Raw genomic sequence first — 10,345 nt, 5'->3', positions numbered from 1 at the left:
TTTTTTTTAAGCGGAAACTCTAATTTAATTCAAATAATATAAATCAAAATTTTAATATTTAATATTTTAAGAAAAGAAAGAGAAAAATAATACCTTGTTGGTTTCATATTCTCAAAATTACTCTTATCCAGACGTGGTTTTGATTTATTCATCTGCTTATATTTTATTGAAACATCATATATTTTGAATGACCCGTGGCTTGAGTCTTTCATACCTTCGTTTAATTTAATTAAATGACCTATTTGAATTGATGTTTATGGAATGTGTGCATGCTTTTAGAAATTTTAAATTACTTAGTATTTTCAAAATTTCATGTCAGTTAGTGAATGTCGGCTTGAATCTCTTGAAAAATAGGTCGTTATAGAATTTCATCTCGTATGATTATGTTTCCAACTCCCTATTTGGTCAAGTCTCCAAAATTTTAGGTGTAATGACCTTAAATTTCTAGTTACTCAGAGTCGTTACTAACGTCTCATGCTCTGCTAAAATACGGAATCTAACTCTTAAAAAAGAAAACATCATCTGTAATATAAATGTTGAAAACATTTAAAACATCTTCTATCTCTTGAAAACACAGTCATGGTCTTCCGTGTTTAAATAAAAATTGATGAAATGCAAAATAACTTATTCTAATATAAGACTACGAATTTAAATATGAGTCTACCTTATACACGTGCCACAATCTTTGCTCGCGATGCCGCCGTCATCCATACATGTGCGCCTTGTCTTTACCTGAAAAATGATGTGACACACAACCTGAGTATTTCGAAAAATACTCAGTAAGTGACCACACTATAGGGGCCATATGAATGCAAACATATGCAATCATTGTAACGACCCGAAATTTTCTACTTAATTTAAGGTCGCTACTGTATACATACCATAAACATTGGATGCGGAAGACTTCATTTAAATTCCATAAAACATAACCTTTAACTTAAAAACACAGCCATGGACTTACGTGTTTCGAAAACATCTTTAAAACGACACAACAAAAGACCCGAAATAAAATAAATAAGCGTTTAAGTTTAAAACATCCTATTCTATCCTAAGTCTAAGAAAATAAATACCACTATCCTATGCATGTGCCATGATCTCGAGTTGCGATGCCGTCGTCAGCCGTACAGGAATGTCTTGCCTTAACCTGAAAAATGTAGTAGCACATGGCTTGAGTATTTAAAGAAATACTCAGTAAGTGACCCCACTATTGGGGTTAAATGCAACAATCACATGCAATAAAATGATGGGACCTATCTTTCGTTTCGTTTCATTTCGTTTCGTTTCGTTTCGTTTCGTTTCGTTTCGTTTTCCCTACGGTGTAATCCTAACAGGTAATCGTGGACGTGTACCATATACTCTACACGCAGCCCATACGTGCGAGTATGGGCTCACCAGCTAGTTCGCACACCGCTGAGCCACTGTCCCTAGTCGGTGGGCATGCTCTGGGGGCCCACCGGGACCCGTTAAAACTAAAACCGTCACGGCAGCGCTATGCAGGGCATAACGATCGTTGTCCTGCCATTTGGATGTACGCGTCCGTACCCTCGTGATGGGATAGGGGTATCCCCCCAAATGCATGATCACACAATATGCATGAGGTCCCACTAGTCCTACAGTCATCATTTAATGAACATAACCCCGTGTCACGTTTTCATGCTTACATGTCATTCTCATTCTCATTTCGTTACATATCATACATATTCCTAGCGGGGTTATGTATCATGCAATTTACCGTATTTCATGTCATACAATTCATTCAGTTACATTCCAATACTCATACAACAAGCCATAATCGTACAAGGGCCACACATCGTCACATGCATTCATATCACATCAACTAAGCAGCATAAATAACATACATTCACGTTCACATGATTTCGTACTTAAGCACAATAATCTAGCATACAATGTATCATATCATAACCAAGTCATAACGTAAACACTTCATAGTCATATTGTTCTCTAACTTACCATAGCCTTAACGTTCCTATACCTATCACAGACATATCATTACGTGACGTACCTTAGTCATATCGTCACAAGAACGTACCCTAACGCTATCGTTCTATCAATCTATCACAAACCTATCCCTTTCTACCCATAACCTAACCGTATTCTTTCATCAATCTCTCCTATCCATAGCACTCCGGTATGTAACCTAACTCTAACGTTTCATGAACGTATCTTACTCCTATCGTTACATTTCGTTTTGTGCATCCTTCTCGTACCCTATCTCAAACCTATCCTTGAGCACATCGTACCATAATTATTATCATACAAACCACATATTATAACATAACATAACATATAGGAAGCATATCAATCCACAGACAATTCACACATATCAATATATATGACACGTGCAGAACCACAGGGCACGTGTCAACATCAAATATAACCACTCCGATAGTAAGGTCACTTACCTGGTTAGCTTAAGTCGTTGTCACGAATATATCCTTAATGAAAGTTCGATTCTGTCGTTATCCTTGATGAAAGTCCATTGAACTCCAAGTCAACCTATGTGAGCCCATGACATCAGTTTCAAATTTGAACTCTATAAATTTATTTCTCTAATTTATGTTGACCCATGTGAACGTTAGGGTCTTTGCTTGAGTTAGGTGTTGAAATATTTATATATGTTTGTTATAGTATTATTTTCATACAAACCATTTAATACTCATTAAAATTTACCAGATATTCTATTTTCTTTGATAATGTTTAATACCCTTTTTAACATTTTCCAGATAATTTTCAATTATATTCACAGTCTTCCCTCTCTGTCTCTTACTGTGTTTTCTTTCTTTTAATTATCTCTCTGTTTGAGAATGACTTTTAATATCATTAAATAAAATAAAAGGAAAACTACTAACCTCTTCAAATGCAATATCTCTTTTTAACAAAATATCTCTTCCTACCAAAACAAAACTTAATCTGAACCCTTTTTGCTTTTTGTGCTTGTTTTTGCAGGAGAGACGAAATTCTGATTAGTTAAATCTGTTTAATCCTTTCTTTTTAGTTAAATCTGTTTAATCCTTTCTTTTTATTTTTGTTTGTTACCTTTTCAATTAGGTTGGCAATTACTTCTGGCCAATTTAATGGATTCTATTTTGTTTCTGTTATTGATCATGACGATCTATCTTTCTAATTAAATTGCTAAATAAAACTAAATAATTGGATAAAAGAAAAGGAGATCTAAGATATAACTTACCCAGAAATCTCAAATCTCTCTCCCTTCTACCAGGTAAATCTTGATCATCTCTGTCAACTATCTCCTATAAATTTGATGCAAGGCATGTCTGTTTTCTCAAATCTGAGATTTTTTATTTCTGTTTCATTTGCGAGGATTGGAGGTGTGTTGAGGAGAGATTATTGGGGAAGTGACTTACGGGAGAGAAGAGAGGGAATAATGTTTTTTATTTTTTATTTTTTATTTACTTATTTATTAATTTATTATTATTTTTTTATACATAATAATAATTTTTATTTGTTTATTTATTTATTTTTGGGCTGTTACAATCATGCTCTTGGGACCTATCTCTATCTCATCTAGGGGTGGCCTTCAGTCTCGGACTATTATGGATGTGTAGTACTTCCCTACATACAACCCACACGTGTCAGTGTGAATCTCCAGGGGACTCGCACACCCCTTAAACCCTCTCTAGTCAAGCTACTTTGGAGCAACGTCCGTAGGTCAGTAGAACCTCTGGTCTCATGCTCTCCATGAACACCCTCATCATCATATTGTGCGTGTCCGCACTCATCATCTCTAGGGGAAGTATCACTATGCTTATGAACATACAAAATGCATGAGATACCTCTAATTCCCATCTTAACATCTCTTCTGACACAACCCTCTAGTCTCATCTCTTTGTTACATCAAGTAACACATGCTGGTTGGATATTTATATTAATATTATTTTCATGCTCTTAGGGTTGTGTCCTATGTCGGTCTATCGACATGATGCAATATGATATGAACCACGACCAAGGAATTTCCATACCTCAAGGTCCAATTATAAGGACGAGAGCCAAGAAGCTACAATAAACCTTGTACACTTATATTCAAAATATGGTGAGCTCATCAAAGGAAATTCTAGAAGACGTTGGAGACCTCCATTATATGTTGTGCAAAGTTGAGCTTCAAGAAAGAGATGCATTAAATGATTTAAGTTGCTTTTAATGAAATCAACTAAAATTTATGGAACTAGTCCATGACAAATAAGCACATTTCATTCATTGCATTATTTAATTATAATTTAAATATTTGTTTGTTTTTTATACAAGGGTTAAGGTTATATTGAAACCTACATAGGTTACCATATTTCACCATTAACGAGCAATTTTAATACGGAGGTTATAGGCATTTCTCATCTACTAGCAAATTTAATTTGAAAGTTGTGTGTCATATAGGTTAACGTTCTAAAGGCTATATAAGCCTCCTTTTTATTTATTAGGGACATCACATTTTTTAATTAAAAAGGAATAGAATTTCTATTTTTTTTAGTTTGGTTGAGAGCTAAGATCTTCTTTGCAAATTCTTATGTTTAGACTTGCATGCTAGAGTCATTCAAGTGGTAGTGATTAAACTTTTTGTGGAGTGATTCGAATCACGAGTTTAGAAACGAGTTTTCTTTACTCTTGATCTTGATCATCAAGGTAATCCGTTTCATACTTTTCCTTGGGTTGATTCCATATCACAATATGACATTCATCATCATATAACATGCTTACTACGGAAAATATCAATATATTAAGACAAACAACATGCAATCATTATACTCATCATATCGCCATAAAGTCCATCAAGCATATCGAGTACGTCATACATTGAAATATGTATATTACGCACATCATCATGCATCATAACTCATAAATCATTATAACTCATTCATCATCATATATTAGTATACGACATCATACGATACAACTCATACATCATCATTGCTCATGACTTCAATCTGTTGTGCTTTTCATTGGGTGGGTGTGACGGAGTAGTTATTGGGCATGACTAAAAATCATGTGGGATTTTTCTGTGCAGGTTTGAATCATGCCGCTCGCTCACGACTTCTTTTGCACAAAAATCTATTTTACATTAAAAATAAAATTATTTTTTTAGCTTCTTTTCATTTAGTGAGCGTGACGGAATGGTTATCGGGCATGACTAGAAATCTCGAATCCTAGTGCTCACGACTTCGACTTATTGTGCTTTTCATTTAGTGGGCGTGTCAGAGTGGTTATCGAGCATGACTAGAAATTTCATGTAGAAATCAGTGGGCGTGAGCATGACTAGAAATTTCATGTAGAAATCATGTGGGCTTTGCCCGTCTAGGTTTGAATCCTACTGTTCATGACTTATTTTGCGCAAAAATCTATTTTACATTGAAAATAAAATTAATTTTTTTTATCTTCTTTTCATTCAGTCGGAGTGGTTATCGAGCATTACAAGAAGTTTCGAATTCTACCGCTCATGGCTTCAAATTATTCTTTAATTTAGTGAGCGTGATGGAATGGTTATCGAGCATGACTAGAAATCTAGAATCCTACTGTTCAATACTTCGACTTATTGTGATTTTCATACCGTTGGTGTGCCGAAGTGACCGCTCATGACTTGAAATTGTTATTTTAATTCAANTTGTGCTTTTCATTCGGTGGGTGTGGCGGAGTGGTTACGAGCTTGACTTATAATCATGTGGACTTTGCCTGTGTAGGTTTGAATCGTGCTGCTCATGACTTCTTTTGCACAAAAATCTATTTTACATTAAAAATAAAATTATTTTTTTAGCTTCTTTTCATTTAGTGAGCGTGACGGAATGGTTATCGGGCATGACTAGAAATCTCGAATCCTAGTGCTCACGACTTCGACTTATTGTGCTTTTCATTTAGTGGGCGTGTCAGAGTGGTTATCGAGCATGACTAGAAATTTCATGTAGAAATCAGTGGGCGTGAGCATGACTAGAAATTTCATGTAGAAATCATGTGGGCTTTGCCCGTCTAGGTTTGAATCCTACTGTTCATGACTTATTTTGCGCAAAAATCTATTTTACATTGAAAATAAAATTAATTTTTTTTATCTTCTTTTCATTCAGTCGGAGTGGTTATCGAGCATTACAAGAAGTTTCGAATTCTACCGCTCATGGCTTCAAATTATTCTTTAATTTAGTGAGCGTGATGGAATGGTTATCGAGCATGACTAGAAATCTAGAATCCTACTGTTCAATACTTCGACTTATTGTGATTTTCATACCGTTGGTGTGCCGAAGTGACCGCTCATGACTTGAAATTGTTATTTTAATTCAATGAGCGTGATGGAATGGTTATCGGGCATGACTAGAAATCTCGAATCCTACTGTTCAATACTTCGACTTATTGTGATTTTCATACCGTGGGTGTGCCGAAGTGGTTATTGAGCATGATTAGAAATCTCGAATCCTAAGTTATCGGGCATGATTAGAAATCACGTGGGCTTTGCTGGTGTTGTGCAGGAAAAAAAAAAAAAATCTATTTTACATTAAAAATAAAATGATTTTATTATTATTTTTAATTTAGAGGGCTTGCCATTGTGGTGATCGGGCATGACTTAAATTTCGAACGGCTCACGATTTTACCTTTTTATTTTTTTTCCTTTAGTGGGTGTGATAGAATAGTTATCCAGCATGACTAGGAATCCCGAATCCTACTGCTCACGATTTCTTTTGCACAAAAAAACTATTTTATATTAATAATTAAATTATTTTTTAGCTTCTTTTAGTTCAGTGAGCATGACGGAATGATTATCGGGCATGACTAGAAATCTCGAATCCTACAGCTCACGACTTCAACTGATTGNTTATTGTGCTTTTCATTTACTGGGCGTGTTGGAGTGGTTTTCGGGCATGACTAGAAATAATATGGGCACTTATTTTGCACATAAACCTATTTTACCTTGAAAATAAAACAGTGGGTTATCGGGTAGGACTAGAAATCTCGAATCCTACTTCTCATGACTTCGACTTATAGTGTTTTTCATTCAGTGGGCGTGTCGAAGTGGTTATCGGGCCCACTAGAAATCAAATGGGCATTGCCCGCGCAGCTTCGAACCATGACTGTCTTTGCTCATCTCGAATCCTACTTCTTAGGACTTATTGTGCACAAAACTTTATAGTGGTTATCGGGCACGACTAGAAATCTCGAATCCTACTTCTCAAGACTTCGACTTGTAATGTTTTTCATTCAGTGGGCGTACCGGAGTGGTTATCGGGCCTGACTAGAAATCATGTTGGGTTGGCCCGCGCAAGTACGAATTCTGCCATTCAGATTTATTTTGCACAAAAATCTATTTTACATTAAAAATAAAATTATTTTATAATTTTTTTAATGTAGAGGGCTTGCCATTGTGGTGATCGGATATAACTTAAATTTAGCTCATGATTTTGCCTTTTTGTTCTTTTCATTCCGTGGGCATGATAGAATGGTTATCCGTATGACTAGAAATCTCGAGGGCACTTATTTTGCACAAAAATCTATTTTACATTAAAAATAAAATAGTGGTTATTGGGCACAACTAAAAATCTTGAATCCTACTTCTCACGACCTCAACTTATAGTAATTTTCATTCAATGGGCTGCTGGAGTGGTTATTAGGCATAACTAGAAATCATGTATGAATAGGGCTTAGGTTTGAATCCTCTTGTTTTTGCACAAAAATCTATTTTACATTAAAAATAAAATTATTTAAATTTTCAACCGATTTTTTATAGTGGTTATCCGGCACGACTAAAAATCTCGAATCCAACTTCTCATGACTTTGACTTATAATGCTTTTCATTCCGTGGGTGTGCCGGAGTGGTTATCGGGCATGACTAAAATTTTCAACTGTCCCAATCCCGCCACTCAAGACTTATTTTGCACAAAAATCTATTTTATATTACAAATAAAATTATTTTACGATTTTTTAATGCCGAGGGCTTGCCACTGTGGTGATTAGGTATGACCTATATTTCGAACTGCTCATGATATTTTATAGTGGTTATCGGGCACGACTAGAAATCTCGAATTCAACTTCTCATGACTTCGACTTATAATGCTTTTCATTCCGTGGGTGTGCCGGAGTGGTTATCGGGCATGACTAGAAATCTCGAATCCTACTTCTCACGACTTCGACTTATAGTGCTTTTTATTCAGTGGGCTTGCTGGAGTGGTTATCTGGCATGACTAGAAATCATGTGGGCTTCACCCGCCCGGGCACGACTAGAAATCTCGAATCCTACTTCTCACGACTTCGACTTATAGTGCTTTTCATTTTGTGGGCGTGCCGGAGCGGTTATCGGGCATGACTAGAAATCATGTGGGCTTCGCCGCAGGTTCGAATCCTGCCGCTCATGACTTATTTATTTTGCACAAAAATCTATTTTATATTAAAAATAAAATGCTAGAAATCTCGAATCCTGCCGCTCATGACTTATTTATTTTGCACAAAAATCTATTTTATATTAGAAATAAAATACTAGAAATCTCGAATCCTAGTTCTCACACTTCCACTTATACTATTTTTCATCCTCTTATTTTGCACAAAAATCTATTTTACATTAAAAACGTGCAAAAATCTATTTTACATTAAAAACTCGGGCATGGCTTAAATTTAGAACTACTCACTATTTTTAAATCCTGTGGGCCTTGCCCTAGGTTCGATTGTACAAAAATCTATTTTATATTAAAAATAGTAGAAATCTCGAATCCTACTTCTCACGACTTGGACTTATAGTTCTTTTCATTAATGGGCGTGTCGGAGTGGTTATCGAGCATGACTAGAAATCATGACCGGCTTGCCCAAGCAGATCCGAATCCTGCCGCTCACAACTTATTTTGCAGAAACATCTATTTTACATTAAAAATAAAATTATTTCATGATTTTCTTAATGTAGGGCTTGCCATTGTGGTGATACGGTATGACTTCAATTTCAAACTGCTCACGATTTTGCTTTTTGTTCTTTTCAAAATGGTTATTGGCATGACTACAAATCTCGAGTGCACTTATTTTGCAGAAAAATCTATTTTACATTAAAAATAAAATAGTGGTTATTGGGCACGACTAAAAATCTCGAATCCTACTTTTCACGACTTCGACTTGTAATGCTTTTCCTTTAGTGGGCGTGCCGGAGTGGTTATTGGGCATGATTAGAAATCATGTGGGATTCCCCGCAGGTTCAAATCCTGCCGCTCTTGACTAATTTTGCACAAAAATCTTTTTTACATTAAAAATAAAATAGTGGTAATCGGACGAGAAATCTAGAATCCTACCACTCACAACTTCGACTTATTCAGTTTTTCATTCAGTGGGCATGCCAAAGTGGTTATCGGGCATGACTAGAAATCAGGTGGGTTTAGCCCGCGCAGGTTTGAATCCTGTCGTTCACGACTTATTTTGTTTTTTATTTAGTAGGCGTGCCGGAGTGGTTATCGGGCATGACTAGAAAATCATGTGGGCTTTTACCCCCCGCGCAGGTTCGAATCCTGCCGTTCACGACTTTATTTTGCACAAAAACCTTTTTTACAAGTGGTTATCGGCACAACTAGAAATATCGAATCCTACTACTCACAAATTCAACTACAAATTCGGTGTGCCGGAGTGGTTATTGGGAATGACTAGAAATCATGCAGGCTTTGCCGCGCAAGTTTGAATCTTGCCGCTCACGATTTATTTTGCACAAAAATCTTTTTTACATTAAAATAGTGGTTATCGGGCACGACTAGAAATCTCGAAACCTATTGCTCACAACTTCGACTTATTTTGATTTTAATTCAGTGGGCGTGTTGAAGTGGTTATCGGGCATGACTTGAAATCATGTGGACTTTTTGCCCGCGCAAGTTCGAATCCTGTCGACTTATTTTGCACAAAAATCTTTTTTACATTAAAAATAAAATAGTGGTTATCGGACTAGAAATCTCGAATCCTACTACTCACAACTTCGGCTTATTCTATTTTTCATTCAGGGGGCGTGCCGGAGTGGTAATCGGGCATAACTAGAAATCATGTGGGCTTTGCCTGTGTAGGTTCTAATCCTGCCGCTCACAACTTATTTTGCACAAAAACCTTTTTTACAAGTGGTTATCGGGCACAACTAGAAATATCGAATCCTACTGCTCAAAACTTCAACTTATTCTATTTTTCATTCAGTGGGCGTACCGGAGTGGTTATCGGGCATGACTAGAAATCATGTGGGCTTTGCCTGCGCAGGTTTGAATCCTACCGCTCACAACTTATTTTGCACAAAAATTTTTTTTACATTAAAAATAAAATAGTGGTTATCGACCAAGACTAGAAATCTCGAATCCTACTGCTCAAAACTTCGACTTATTCTAGTTTTCAT

At 36.0% G+C, this 10,345-nt stretch overlaps 2 non-coding genes across 2 annotated transcripts; both read left to right on the top strand.

The window, feature by feature from the left end:
* Positions 1 to 8,280: 8,280 nt before the first annotated feature.
* TRNAS-AGA lies at positions 8,281 to 8,359 on the top strand. Its single transcript has one exon. It is a non-coding gene; the product is annotated as a tRNA-Ser (tRNA).
* Positions 8,360 to 10,151: 1,792 nt separating this feature from the next.
* Positions 10,152 to 10,233, top strand: TRNAS-AGA. The gene has a single exon. It is a non-coding gene; the product is annotated as a tRNA-Ser (tRNA).
* The last annotated feature ends 112 nt before the right edge of the window (positions 10,234 to 10,345 follow it).

This window comes from Cucurbita pepo, unplaced genomic scaffold (assembly GCF_002806865.2).
Source record: "Cucurbita pepo subsp. pepo cultivar mu-cu-16 unplaced genomic scaffold, ASM280686v2 Cp4.1_scaffold000278, whole genome shotgun sequence".
NCBI classification, from domain to species: domain Eukaryota; kingdom Viridiplantae; phylum Streptophyta; class Magnoliopsida; order Cucurbitales; family Cucurbitaceae; genus Cucurbita; species Cucurbita pepo.
Note: the sequence above shows the minus strand (reverse complement) of the source record. Positions and strands in the feature narration are given on the sequence as shown.